General features: G+C 41.4%; 1 protein-coding gene across 1 annotated transcript in view; it reads right to left on the bottom strand.

The window, feature by feature from the left end:
- LOC109986723 (polycomb group RING finger protein 3) overlaps positions 1-12396 on the bottom strand; it is a 63185-nt gene extending 50789 nt beyond the window's left edge. Inside the window, exon 1 of the mRNA XM_020637493.3 lies at positions 12043-12396. The gene's annotated coding sequence lies outside the window, so the exon portion shown is untranslated. The remainder of the gene's footprint in view (positions 1-12042) is intronic.
- Between the last annotated feature and the right edge of the window lie 2413 nt (positions 12397-14809).

The raw sequence follows: 14809 nt of genomic DNA, 5'->3' as shown, positions 1-14809 counted from the left end.
AAGATTATGCACAGAGGAGCTGGGATTATGCACAGTCCCAGCTCTCCTTATTAAACTGTAGTATGCTATATTTCAGCTTACTGCTGACTCTGTCCAACACAGAGTGACAAGTCTGCTAATGGCACGCCACATCGGAGATTCACTTTCTTTGTGATTTTTATGTGACGAGAAGTTCATGGCAGCAGCTGTAGCGTCACCTCAGACAGATTTAGCACGGTGCCTCTATACTGACTTTTTCTGGGTTCACTTTTACAGCCTCTAAAACACACTCGCTTAAATTAACTGTCTGCCAAAAGTTTGACTTTTACGAGCTGTTCTCTCTCTGTGACAGTGTCCCGAGGCAGTGTGCTCTCCGCCCCCCCTGTCATGCTCAAAATAATCAGCATGAAAGCATGATTAGTACTGAAACAAGCCTTTGTCTGCTGGGGAGAATAATCAAAGGATTTGCTTTTTTTATCAGGCAAAAAGACAGTCTAGATATAGGTTTTACAAAAAAAGGATAACTTTTTTGACTCCAGGCTGAACAGAAATGTCACAGAGGTTATTGTCGGGTTAAGTTGATATTTAGAAGAGCCAATTGATACTAATTAAACACCAGATACTTTGCTTATATTTGGCCATTAAGAAACTTGTATTTTCCACCATCACCTGCTTCGGTCTCTGATTATACATTTTCATTTTCAATACCCTGCAATTTTGGCTCCGCTTAAATGTTGCAGGCTCAAGTTTTCTAATGACTGACCATTTTTTCCCATCCTCCTGTGTCAAAATTCACTGAGCTTGTCTCTCCAGTCTGTCATGAGGTTCCCGTCGCCTATGAAATAAACTCAGTGCTGACAGTGTGCACCAACCTGCCACTTATCCTGACAATGCCTCAGTGATACTCTGTATTTTAGACCCTAATATTTACACAGGGAGGGGGCGCTGACTAAGCATGTATGCTTCCAGATAGCTCAGCTACATATTCTTTTTTTTTTTTATTTAAGCTCCACTGGTGTGACTGGGATTTTAACACTTTGCTTAAACATCTATGAAGTGTAGCAGCTCAGGGAGGTGGAAGGTGATTTTTCTTGTCTCTGGTTCCTCAACTTCCTTCATGAGTACTCTGGTCAAAGATTTAAATCAGAGACCTTTGGCTGTTTAGGCCACAATCTTTACATGCAATAGTAATGCTTTCCCCTTAACACCTTTACTCCCTGTTTCCTTGTTTATGTTGCAGAACTCATTGAAAATAAATTATCTGTTTGCACATGCAATGAGGTGAAGTAGGTGGTGTAGCAATTAGTTTCAATTTAGCTTAGCTTTAGCAGTGACTTAGCAACACTGGGAAAAAAAATAATTAATGAGACCAATTAGGGAGGCAAACATGAAGACAAAAAGGTCATATTTTCTGGGGTCAAAGTTTTGAATTCTCAAACAAAAAAAAGGATATCGTTTGACATTAAAGTGGTAAACGGACTTGATCATGTATAGAGCTTTTTCTAGTCTTCTGACTACTTTTACACCGCAGGTCACGCATATACATTCTATTCAGCTTTCACTCCTGAGTCCAGCCTCTGTCACCTCTTCTGTTTAAAATCAACTGAACACACAAATAAAAATCTCAGTCTTGAATCTAAAACGGACTCACTACCTGTCCCTTCTTGTTACACCTGTCACTGGGGTCAAAACCAACAGCACAAAGAGACAGATCCTCGGGTCAAAGTGGCCTCTTCTAAAACTCTTGGCCTGCTGACCTCCATGTTAATGACACCAGAGGGACTGTGGGTGGGGGGTGGGGGGGGATTTGGGGGAGGGGTAATGTCCTGCACCATCATCAACCCCCTGTAAAGTAAATTCTCCTCACAGCGGGGGACTAACCCTGTCAGAGGGGAGGGGGATCAGGGGTAAGACGTGACGTAAATAAACAACGCGGAAGTAGCGGCCGAAGCAACAGAGTCCGCTACATGACGTAATAATGAGAATATTTGCCTTTATATCAATTCTATGTGTAGTCCAACGAAATGACTACATCCACAAAAGAGTGGAGAACAACATACTGACGAACAGAAAACATAATGCAGCCGTTTAATTACGTGCACGGAGATCGTAGTGGTCGCGTACAGTCTCTGTATATAAAGGTCATTCTCTTTCTATTGGCTCGAGTTGAAATCTCCGTAGTATATGCTGCCGCGTTCAGACATCAGCTCACTCGGACTTTCTGCAGATAAAATACTAGGGGTCTGGCCGGAGAAACTCTGGTTAAAGTCTGCGCGAAAAATGTGGCTGTTTGCGTTCTAAAGAACCTCCGGGTAGCCAAATCTCCAGAGTTTTTCAGGAGATTTCCGTACGAGTGAAAAGGGTTAAGGTGACTTTATAATGTTTGAGTCTAAAAGATACTTCTGCGTCTAATCTATACAGCATAGGTTCAGGTAGTCCTGTGCCTACAGAGAAGTCTTTGCATGTAGCCTGGCGTACACCTCCTACACGTCGGAGCAACGCAGTCTGCAGGGAAGCATCGTGTTTCCTACAATATTTCAGGCATTGCGTTATTTTAAAAAAAAGAAGAACTCTTCAATACAGCACAACCAACTGCTGCCCAATATTTATTTCTGACTGCAACATAATACGCTTGGTTTCAGTCGCCATGGTTTCCCAGACACAAACAAGCAGAAAGTGTGGCAGAACCAAAAATGCTGATTTAACACATAAAAAATCGGCCTAGTATTGCAGAGATAAGCAGACACGCCATAGTAACGGCGTAGGCCACTAGGGCGAACATTCGACACAGAATACTTAAGGCTAGAGAGAAGGACATCAAAATCTAAAGAAAAGATGGAGGTCATAAACCAGTAGGAAGATATTTCAAATGACCACTGATTAGTGACCATGATTTCATGATTAACCAGTTATAAACTTAGAGCAGAAAATGTCTGGGAACAGAAATAAAAACCCAAATTCCCCCAAAACAGAAATAGTCGCCTTCTCCGTCTGCTCAAAATAATACTAATTTAATTTCCAGCATGTAAAACAGAAAAGCGACCAGAAATGAAAGGGCTGCCCCTTACAGTTAATCATTAAAAGAAACAGTGTGACTTACTTTTTGTAAGCTTCAACTCTGCATTCAAGTTTCAATCTGCAACATTTTACTCAGAGTAATGAAGGAGTACCAGCTGATCAGACTATGAACTGCAAACTTCAGAAGCGTCATATTTCATAGGAACCCTATTGTCAAACCTGAAGAACCTCATTATAAAATAGTGCCCTGTTAAAACTCTGCGTTTTCTGATACTCTTAAGCTTTACTGCGTCCAGTGTGTGACACGAGCACTACATACTCGCCAACAGCTAGTGATAGATTCTTTCAGGAAATGGCAGAGACCCTCGAACATTGGATGTCGCTCTCGAATCGTGCAACGTCGCTGATTGCTGTCCACAATACAACCGTCAAATTTTTACTTCTTTTCTCTGTGAATTTCAGTTCCCCCCTTACAGTTTGAGCTGTTGACTCAAATCACAACACTCGTCAATAAAACGCCGTGCAGTTCGCTGAGTAAAGTTTTTCTCTGGTGTCAACACAAGTCAAAGCACCCCCCCTCCAACCTCGTTCCTAGTCCGTCTATGGGACAGAGTGGAAAGTAGAAACGAGGCATCAGGGTTAAAACAGCGCGACCCTTTGTGATGCATCGCTCACAAGCAGTTAGGACACCTCATTAGGAAACAATAGAATCATGCTGATTTAGTCACTAAGTCAGCTAAACAGAAAAAAAAGACCTAAAGTTGAAGATTGACGCCCCTAAAGGTGACAAAGTTGAAAAAGATTCTGAATTGAACCGCAAAATTTTATTACTCAGAAAATGAGTCATGCAGCATTTCAGGAAGCTCAAACCAACAAATAATTCCAATTTTCTTTGATAAAAAAAAATACTGAAATGATAAACTGTCCGCTCATTTTTTATTAGTTGAGTAATCTATTTTTAATGTTCAATGCTAAATCCCTCCTTATCAGTTCTTAATGTCTATGTTGTTATTATTATCATCATTTATGCAACCCTTAGTTAACCCATAATGTAATATGTAGACCAAACAAATGCTAATAATGTCCCTTTTCTAATTCTCAGAGAAAAACATATTCAAATGCTTGGTTCAGCGTGTGGTGGAGCAGAGACCTGCTGCACATGGAGGGGGCAATGAGCCATTACGTGGGTTTGTTGGTTAACATGCTCAGCAGCATAGTGATGTCTTGCTTTTCCAGTTTTAACCACAAACTGTGGGCTCGTAGCCGCAGGCATAGAGAGGGTGAGTCGCACGCGGCCCCGGAGATGACAGTTATTACCCGTTTACTGTACAAGCTGGGCTCAAGTAAGAGGAAAGACAGTAATTAATTCATCATTTGGCCCACCGACGTTCATTTATAAAAGACTTGCTGGGCTCATTAAACTGACAGGGATGCTAAATGGCGCTGTCACTTGTGCGTCGCTCTGTTTCAGACTTTCAGGAGAAGTTAGAGCAACAAGCAGACCCCTCGCTGACCCCTGACCACGCCTAATCAAACAGCTGACAGACCGCTTAATAAGAGCTGACCTGTGATATTGTGTGTTTGGTTCTTTACAGAGAGAAGCCTTGGCACAGAAAAGTGCAGTTTATAAGGAGAGGAGCAGGTGAAACTGTTAAAATTGCCGTACATTAGCAGAGTGAAATAGTAATCATGCACATCCTAACAAACCTCAATATAGTGTTAACCACCATCTACCTCTTTTTCAGTGTAAAGTATCTGAGTGATCTCTGAATCGGTCAGCTGACAAAAGAGGAATCAGGTAGAAGTATATTACAGTATAAAAAGCCCAATATTTAACTTGTCTAGAACAAAATTATGTTTGCACCAACAAGGCAAAGGATCATAAGAATTTAAAATATAGGAAATGTCTTAATATAAGTTTGTAAAAAAAAAAATCCTGGCCATCTGAAAGTTGACCTAAGGCAGGTTGTCTTTTTCCTGCTCGCCAAAAATGGACTCTAAGACTAATAGGCAAGTCATAAAAATAAAAGTAACAGTCAAGTTCCTGTCATGACAACAGGGTCTTCCAACTTTAATATGATGAAAACATTGTTTGGCTCCAGATGTGCATATTGACTAACTTTAGCCATACGCTTATAACCACAAGTCAGTATAGAAAACCAACAGGCTCACATGTGGAACAAGCCCACAAATAGCAGTAATAGTGAGACAGTGATGAAATTACCAGAACCAGTCAAGACCAAAACAGGAACTCAACATGTAGAAACTCACTCAGCAGCAACCGCCTTCCAATCAGTCTGCCAGGAGAAAGGAAAAAAAAATCACCATACAAATGCCAAAGAGAAATCCCTTTTAGAGCAGCTTTTCTCCACCTGAAGCTGTCCACCTTCTGGTAATTAACACCTCCAAACATATCCTACCATGACAGTTTCAGAGTGACTTAAAGAATTGTGGCTAAAAAACAGAATTAAACGCGAGTGCCATGAATGTCAACCATGTTTAAGAAAAACCTTGTTCTCCCTGAATAAAACACTATAATAAAGCAGACAGGGCATCCAACTCAGCAACAGAACAATAAGACTTCTTTCAATCGTTTAGCAAAGTGTTTTTCATGCCAACACAAAAGCACGTCATCTCACAACCTGTTGACGATCACTTACTCAAGATGTTGACATAAAAAAGAAGATAAGATCTGTGAACGCAGAAGCAAGGCCATGAATCTTATCTGGGAGAGAAGGATTCACATCTGCACTGATGAAGTGTGTACTCGTTTTTTTTTTTTTGTCCTCTTGACCTTTTCTAGGGAGGAGATTCTGCCTGAAGTCTAATTTATGCATTTCTGTTGCCATATTCTTCATCGAGAGATGTGTGTGCATGCCCTTCAGTCTAAACATAACTCAGGAAAATGACTAATAACTGTTAGATTCAGAGGGGAAATTTTGGTTTCTAAGAAGTCAATTCAACATTTGTTTTCTGTGCTCTTAATACTGCTTCAGGTGATATCCAGTAGCTAATATTTTATGACTGCTTGTTAAAAACAAGTGTGTTACATCTCTGATTAAAATACTCATATAAGAGAATTTACAAAGATGGTATGACATTTTAAGTTTCATCTCTTAATGTCTGGCCACATCAAAAAGCAGCTGAGCTTGTTTACACTTTGCCAACAAGACAAGTTGATGAACAGTAGAGCTAACCGCTAATGTGCTAACCTGACATGAACCTGCTCTACAGTTAGTCACAACTATCCAAGTGCTCCGCCCCCCTCCCTTAACCGTGCCATTTATTCCCTGCATTTTAAAGATTATATCCATTCAATAAAGAGTTACTAATAGAAGGGTTGGATACTCAACACCAGCAAGCTTTTTAATTGGCAGCTAACTGCTGACTCATTAGCTAGTTAGTATTGCTAGTGCTGGTTAGTAGCTCTGCTAGCTGTTGTTATGCAGCTTATGCCATTTTTAACCTCTAGCATTTTGTTGACAAATCTGTGCAATCTTTTAATTACGGCAACTCAATATCGACAAAAACAATTATAAAAGGACTATTTTGATTGATATTGAGATTACAATTATTAAACAAGATTAGCCTACTCATTGATTTTACAGCATCTTGATCACATGCATTCACCTAAATTAAACTCTTGAACAATGTGAATACCATGAAAAAAATCAATACATGAAAAGGAGAAGTGAAAAACTATGGTAAATGGATTTGAGCTTGTAGCGCTTTTCTAGTCTTCAGGCTACTCAAAAGTGCTTTTACACCGCAGGTCACACCTACACATTCACACACTGATGGTAGAGGTTACTATGTAAAGTGACCATCCGTTTAAACTAATCCCATACATTCACATGTATGCACCACCAACAAACGCAGCGGGAGCAACTTGGGGTTAAGTGTCTTGCCCATGGAAACATCGGACATGTGACTGTAGGAGATGGGGATTGAACCCCTGACCTTCAGGTTGAGAGACGACCGACTCTACCAACTGAGCCACAGACACATAACTGTAAATATATAAAAATAATACGATAGAATAATAAATAAAAATAAATGAACTATGTTATTGAGGAAGCATTGATGGACTCTTGTGGCCAAAATAGCCAAACAACTGGCAGCTAAATGCTAACAAGCAGTTAATCTGCTTTGCTAACCGTCTCTGTTCCTTTAAGCTTCTTTTCATAAAAGAGTCGTAGCAGGATAGAGAATTAAACCAGCTTTCTGACCGACTGTTTCCTGCCAACAGACCAGTTAGCTTTTACACCGGAAAGCTGGTAACCTGAGAGCTCAGGCCAGGTGTAACTGCTTTCCAATTTTATTTGTTGCTTTGCTGTGGCCATTGTCTTCAGGTTTTATATTCACAGATGTTTAACCTTTTACCAAAACATCCCTTTTTCAATATCATTATTCTTTTTAGATACTATTTCATATTTTAAGTTATATAGGCCTGTATTGTTGTTGTCTGTACATCACAGTGTTTTATTTAGGGATTGAGGGATTAACTAAATTGGTTTAAATTTGAATTGAAGTTGTTTGTCGCTTTCCGTGCCCTAAAACGTCAAAAAGCTTCCAACTTAAAACTTCTCACACACATCTTTATCTATTCAGTTATTATAATACAATTTGCACTCTTTGTTTTTGTTTTCACCTCCTTTTGTGATGCAAGCGCTGCACAACATTTCCCTCGAGGTAAAGTTCCCTTCTTGTCTTATCAACAGACGGAATTTGCATGTCAAAAGCAGGATTTGATGCCGAAGAATTAATCCAGATATACTTCCAGTAAATCTGCTGATATCAGTGGAAGTCTCAATTTCAAAAGAATTGATTTTGCAGCATCATTTTTGCTGGTTTTAAAGGTGTTGTGATCCGTCCCAGTCCCTGCTCAGAACATTAACGTTACTGCATGAAAAGAAGGCAGCTCCATGATTAACTTTAATAAATAACTTTCTGTGTCGAGTATCAGTCACTGAGCAATGAATATAAAAAGCATGGGGGTTGGTGTGTTTTGCAAGGATACGTCATTATTTTTTATTTACCTAGTGAGGAAAAACAATTGTTTTGTCGCTCCCTCTAAAGGCCCTGGCACACCAAGCAGACGGCAAAGAACTAGTGGCGACGAAGGCCGCCTGCAGCGTCGCCTCACTTCTTGGGCCAAAGAGGTGCACTTGAACACACCGCAAAGACTACAGCTGACGTTCTGTGCATGCTTGAGGGGCAGCGGTAGCTCGTTGTTATCAGTGCTGTAGAGAGAGGCACCGGTTGTTAAGATAAGAGAAGACCATTTTCACACCGCTGTCGGCCACCACTCGTATTATAGGTAGCCTTCTAATCCAGAGTATCTGATAAAAAGTTGAAAATGTCTCTGGCGTTGTCACCCTTTGGTTTTTTTTTTAGTGGAAAAAGAAAAGAAGAGGCGGTAGCGACAAATAAGGAGAAACCGCACTAATGGGTGAAAGCATGGATACTACAGCGGAACGCTCAAGGGGCTTTACTGAACCTGTGAGAGCTGGAGATCAATGAAACCTCCAAACAGCCAATCAGAGAGATCCCTCTCACCGATGCTGTTCCAGAACAAGGGTCACCACCATATGCGCATCTGGCTTTCCAGCGTGGACATGGATTTGGCCTGAATTTATCATGGACAGGCAGGTGCAAAACACAGGTGGTTAGCATGTGCTAACGTGCGGTAGCTTGCAGTGTCTGGGTCTAAGTACAAGCAGTAGACGTACACACTACGTCCTGCAGTGGGCGTGCACTTTTGGGGGCAGTGAGCCCAGGAGGAGGGGCCCAGTTTGAATGTTGTGTTTACAACCTGCAGCAGACAACGCTACTGACTCTGCCTTTAAAATAACACAACAACCACGCAGCTCTTTCCCTTTTTCCAAGTCTGTTTAAAAACCTTCCTTATGGCCAAAGTAGATCTTCAAAACAAACATTTTTCTGTTTGGTGTTATCGCATGTAGATAAGCAAAAAATCTTATCCATTGATGAGTTCTATCTGAATCTGAAAGGATAAAAACCCCATTGAGTGGACTTATCTTGTCACATACTATCTAGACTTCACAATGTTGCTGAAAACTCCAACTGTAATCTCATTTTCCTTCTAACGCAGTCGGCTTTATCCTTGAAAGAAACTGAATGTGTTAAGGGGGAGAAAGTGAGAGGAGTGCTGAGGATTTCTCCAAACTGCAGCCCGATTTGTAGGCGAGGGGATTCTCCACACTTTGCTCAGCAGCTCATTTAGGAAGCTGCCCGAGATAATTTCCTGCAAAGAAAGACAAATGCACCTTCCGTCTCTGAAGTCACTGTTGAGTTATTTTTCTTTGCCTTATCAAGCAGTCCTAAAGAGGCGTGTGTGCCTGGCCTGTTACACTGACAGCTTTATCTGACCGCCCAATGGGACCATTAACGCACGTTTGGAGGTAATGGGTCAAAGTAAGTGTAATCTTCCCACTGAAAATAAAATGATGAAGTCGTTCAATTCCAGGTCAAAGATCAGCAGTCCGAAAAGGCAGCAGTTAATTTGGGGTTCCTCTGCAAAGTCAGCAGAAAACTGACATGAAAGTTGATGCTGGCCGATTCTTGCGGTCTTATGCAACAGCCATGTCGTGTGGTATGTCTGAGCACGGGCCAAGTAACATTAAACGGACTCTGAGCCATCGCTCTGGTCAGGGAGGTCCTTCAAGCGTGCTTCACAAGAACTTGTGAAATCTAGAGTTGAAAGAGAAGCGGCACACAGAGCACTTACAGATTTTTGGTTTGATTTCGGTGTCAAGCTGCGGCGCTTTTCCAAAAGAACCCAAACAAATCAAGATAAAAAGACGCGACTAAAAGCCCCGTTTGAGAAAATGTGGCCTTACCAACTTTAGATCTCCCTCCCCACTCTGATGGTATGAAGCATCAGAGTACATCTAAAACTGGAGCACGCGGGGTGCAGTTTTAGAGGAGAGGAAACACATGCAGTGCGCGCGCTCTCAAAAATCACAAAATGATCAATTAGCAGGCAACATGTGAGTCAATCTGCGCACGACAAGCACCCTGTTAGTCAGGTTGTGGAGGTTCAAATGTTGTCGGTTTACTCCCACTGGTGTTTGGGAGCACATGATGATGATGATGATGAAGCCAGGGGCAGCTGCGGTGTCAGTAATACACAGTGAGTGCCCTCGCATGAACTCAACACCAAGATGATTAACATGCTTTTGTTTCACTGCAGTGTGCTCAGTGTGCAGGCCCTGCGCTTTATAATGCAGGCATTGATTTGTTATACCTGCAGATTGAAGATTTCTACATGCCACATATGCTGCAATTGCATGGGCTAAATATGGATGAAAAGGCAAAATACTTTATCAGAGTTTTAATGATATTTATTGCCTTGTCTTGGCTGATGCATTCTTGTATTTGGTAGTTTTATGTCTATATGCTTCGCCTGGACCCAGAGGATAACAAAGTTCAAGATGTAAGGGTGCAAAACTCTTCTTTTTATAAAGTCATATCTCTTATCCTCCGGCCTGGTTTTCTCCAAACTAACAGAAAAAAAAAGAGCCGATTGTAACCAATTTCTTGGTGCGTGCCTGTACTGATCTAAAAAAGGACAAATTAAGAAGGCTGCTGTAAGCAAACTCAACTTGAAAGAGCCAGAGAAAGATCTTAACATAATTAAAGATGAAAAAAAAAGATTTTCTTCTAGGAATTGTGTGATGATTTCTTTCCCCACAAGAAATACTTCATACGATTTTACAAAACAATTAGGCCTTCTCCCTTGCAGCAAAAAAAAAACAAAAACAAAAAAACCCAGAATGGATGATTAGGTTAACACTTTACATCTGACGCTCCTGTGGTATAGAAAAGTAAACTTTCAAGTGTTGGTGCACCTGAGGCCTCACATCACACACACTAAAGTTACATGGTCAACCAAATCCAGCTCTTAAACTTCAGAGTAACAATGGCATAGATAAACTTTCCATCTTGAAGTGATATGTGAAAACAGCCTCCTTGTGTGTGTGAAAGTGAAAGGGGGGGGGGGGGGTGCTTTCAGGACTGAAGTGCAGACAAAAGTGAACCTTTTGCAGTCTGGCCCCCGCAGATGTGGTTGAGACAACGCTAAGCACAGACAGTTTAGAGAAGACCAAAAAAAAAAAAACACTTTGCCACTACAAACAACCTTGTTTTCACCTGGAGACATCAACATCTTTTTTGACCTGCAAACCATGCTTCTTCCTGTGCTGCACAGTGCCCTGCGTGAAAAAGAAAAGTTGAGGAAGCCACCCAGAATTTTAAACGCCTGATTCTGCCAATCACACAGACACGTTACTCAAACAGAGACGCTATCTTTAGGTTGCATCCAATTCCAAAATAACTGCACAGACTTGTTGGCTGCTCTGCATGCTTTTTCTCCCCCTACAATGTCACACAGGGCTTGCTGCAGCAGCAGCAGCAGCAGCAGCCTGGCGAGGGGCGACATCCACCCTGAAGAGAAAAAATGCACCAACTTTGTGTCTTGATTTAATCCAAACCTCATGTAAGATCCTCCACACAAACACACACACTGCCTCACACACACACACACACATAGTGAACTTTGGACGGCAGGAGGAAGAGGTTAGCCTAATGGTGGAGCAGGAGATTTTTTTTTTTTTTCCAAGAACATTCCTTCTCAATGGGAAAAAAGAAGAATTGGTGTTTGGAGCTGAGAGGAACAACAGCGTTGAAACATGACGAGACAGGCAGTGAGGCGGCTGGCGGAGCCTCCTCTCCGGTACGGCTAACCGAGAGCATCCCGGTTAGCTTTAAAGCCGCCTTTACAGTGGACGTTTCCCCCTTAGAAACCCCCCCATCCCCGGTGTGCAACTGCAGGGCCCGGCGCCGCCATACACCACCACATAGACACATAAAACAACACGTATAGCATGCCCCGTAGCAACCAGCGGAAAGAGACATGCGAAAAACGAGGAGGAGGGGGCACAAACCGGGACCGTAAACCGGCCACAGACCCCCCCCCGAGGACGGAACATAAAGAGAACAAGTCCAGTAAGGCGAACTAACCTGTTTGGGAGCAGCACGGTCCGCTGGATATTGGGTTGGATCCGAGTTAAATCCACTATCAGTACAACAAAGAGGCGAAAATGACCGAGCGGCCGCGGAACAGGCCGAAACAGCACTCCTGGAGATGCGTGTGCGCATGCGCAGAACAAAGCCGGAGGTAGTGGTGGGAGAAAAGGGGGGTGGGGTGAGAGAGTGCAACTAATTTTTTAGAATTGATCGACTGAGTGTGCCATTCATTATTAATTATGAGGAAGTAAAGCGATTCAATAGCTTTTGTTTTCATTGTGGGACACAAATACAATAAAGAAATAAAACAGTGACGCTGTCTAAACAGAGAAAGACAAATATTATTTATTACTGGTAATACAGGATATACTAGCGATCAGAAAACAAAGACAACACAAGGAAAGTCATAAAAGTGTTATTACAATCCATCACATAATTGTTAATATATATGTTACTGTGAAGCAAAATAAATATCAGAATAAAAAAAAATAAAGTTGCTCTTATAAACAGGAAAAAAATGAATAAAAGAAGAATAAGAAATGTAAATAAGAAATAAAGCAATTAGTCCAAAAACAGAGGATATTTGAATAATAAAGCTATGTACAAAGAGGAAGTAGAAATGAGCTAGAACAGCTGATTGAAGAAATAGACAATATGTAAAAAACGCACAGTATTGAACATTAGAGATATTGCAAAAATGTATTGCACATTAGGCCCAATCAAATACAATACTATCACGTTTATGTCAGTAGTGCACACATGCGTTAATGTAATTGTTGACTGGCTTAGAATCGGATTGCCTATTAAAGGCTGATGTGGCTCGGTTGGTCGAGGGTTCGATCCCCAGCTCCTGCAGCCACATGTCCGATGTGTCCTTGGGCAAGACACTCAACCCTGAATTGCTTCCACTGCTTCGTCAGCGTAATGAATGCCGCAGTTACTTCTGATGGTCTCACTACACAGCAACCACTGTCATCAGAGTGTGAATGTGTAGGTGTGACCTGCGGTGTAAAAGCGCTTTGAGTAGTCAGAAGACTAGAAAAGCGCTTTTCAAGCTCAAGTCCATTTACCATTTAAAAATCATGTATACAATGGAAGGGTTAACTACGGTGGTCCTGAAGGTCAAATGCAAAAACATTTCACAAAATGCAAAAAATTATCACGAACCAGAATAGCATGTAAAAAAAAAAACACTGCTTGTTTGTAATTGGAAAAAACTGAAGTCCTTAGCAACAATCACGAGTCATTGCCGTTTACATTTGACTTTTTGCTACGGAGAGGCAAAATGTAGATGTGAAATGTTTTCGCAGTCAACCGACACGGCCACATCTGTAAAAGATGAATTAAGTCCAGGGCCAGACTTACGTATGAGCTTTAAGTCTTAGCTGTTCAAACAGCCTTTAAAGTACTCCCTTAAATGATCCATGCCAGATGACAGATCTCCATCTGCTGGGGAAAATCTCTAGTCAAAATCAAAAGCTCCAGACCAGCAGTGTAATATAAACAAATCTGCTAGTGGGACGTTTTATTGTCACAATACCTTTTATCATTTTCCAAAAGAATTGAAAGGATTCTTAATTATTTATAATAAATTCATGTGCCAAAGATTCTCTTAAGAAATAGGAGCCTATCTATGGAGCACGGTGAAGTATAATAGAAATTGCCCTTTGACATATTACTGTGCAATGCATGAATGAAAGTGAGCAAACGGTAATTACTGTGTTATGAATTATAAAACTAGAATCTGAATCTGTATTACAACCCTGACTGGGTGCCTTCCCTGTCTCTACAGATTCTCCTTTCAGTTTCTGTTTTCCCTCTTCAGGTGCGTGTGTGTGTGTGTGTGTGTGTGTGTGTAATCGGTGGGGGGGGGGGGGGGGGGGGGGCTCTGTTGTGCCAGGGCTTGCTGTCTGACCTTCCCCTTCCCCGAGGTGTCGTGGGACTGGCTGGACAGGGGGCCAGCGGGTGCATGTACTTGACGGCCCAGTGGTGTCCTGGATCTTGCTGACCATTGGTCTGCATAGTTTGGTTTTGGGGCTGATGGGGCGGGAGGTGTCGGTTTTGTCACTGCCTGGCGGACGGGACACTCGTGGAAGGGGCCTGGGTGTGGTTGGGGGGCCGTGTGGTGGGTTGTGTGGCTTGTCAGTGTGGTGTATACGGGCAGGGTTGGGGTGGGGGTTTCTTCACTGAGCCCTTGTCCTTTGATTGGGGCAAAAGTATCTTGTACTTGTATATAAAAAAAATAGTTTATTTGCCTTATTATTTGTTATGTGGATTTGTTATATTTATTTTTTGCTCCCTGAATTTGAACGTTTAAGTCATCAATGATCCTGTAATTTATCCTGGAGTTGATGTTTGATATTTTTGCTTTTGTACCCCAGCAGACGTTTTTACTTTGTTATTGTTATTTCTATTGTTGTTATGTCATTTTTTTTTTTGCCAGAAAGACAACACAGCACAATTAATGATCAATTGAATGACAGAAAAAATATAATGGCAGCTTTTTTGATAATCCTCAAATAACTTTGACCATTTGTTAGTCGTGTAAAATGTAAACAAGCAGAGGAGATTTTCTCCTGTTCTTTTCAAATGATTATCATCACCTTTTTTTTTTAGGTTTGGACTGAATGGTCATGAAAAAAAATCATCCAAACATTTATTACAAAAGTTAATTTCCCTCCCTAAACTTGCATACTGTGCATAAAGAATTGAATCACAGGCCTTTTACTTGCAGCAGAGTATTATTGGTGGTTTTATTTGT

The sequence above is a fragment of the Labrus bergylta genome, chromosome 9, assembly GCF_963930695.1.
Source record: "Labrus bergylta chromosome 9, fLabBer1.1, whole genome shotgun sequence".
NCBI classification, from domain to species: Eukaryota; Metazoa; Chordata; class Actinopteri; order Labriformes; family Labridae; genus Labrus; species Labrus bergylta.
This window is presented reverse-complemented; position numbering and strand designations above follow the sequence as displayed.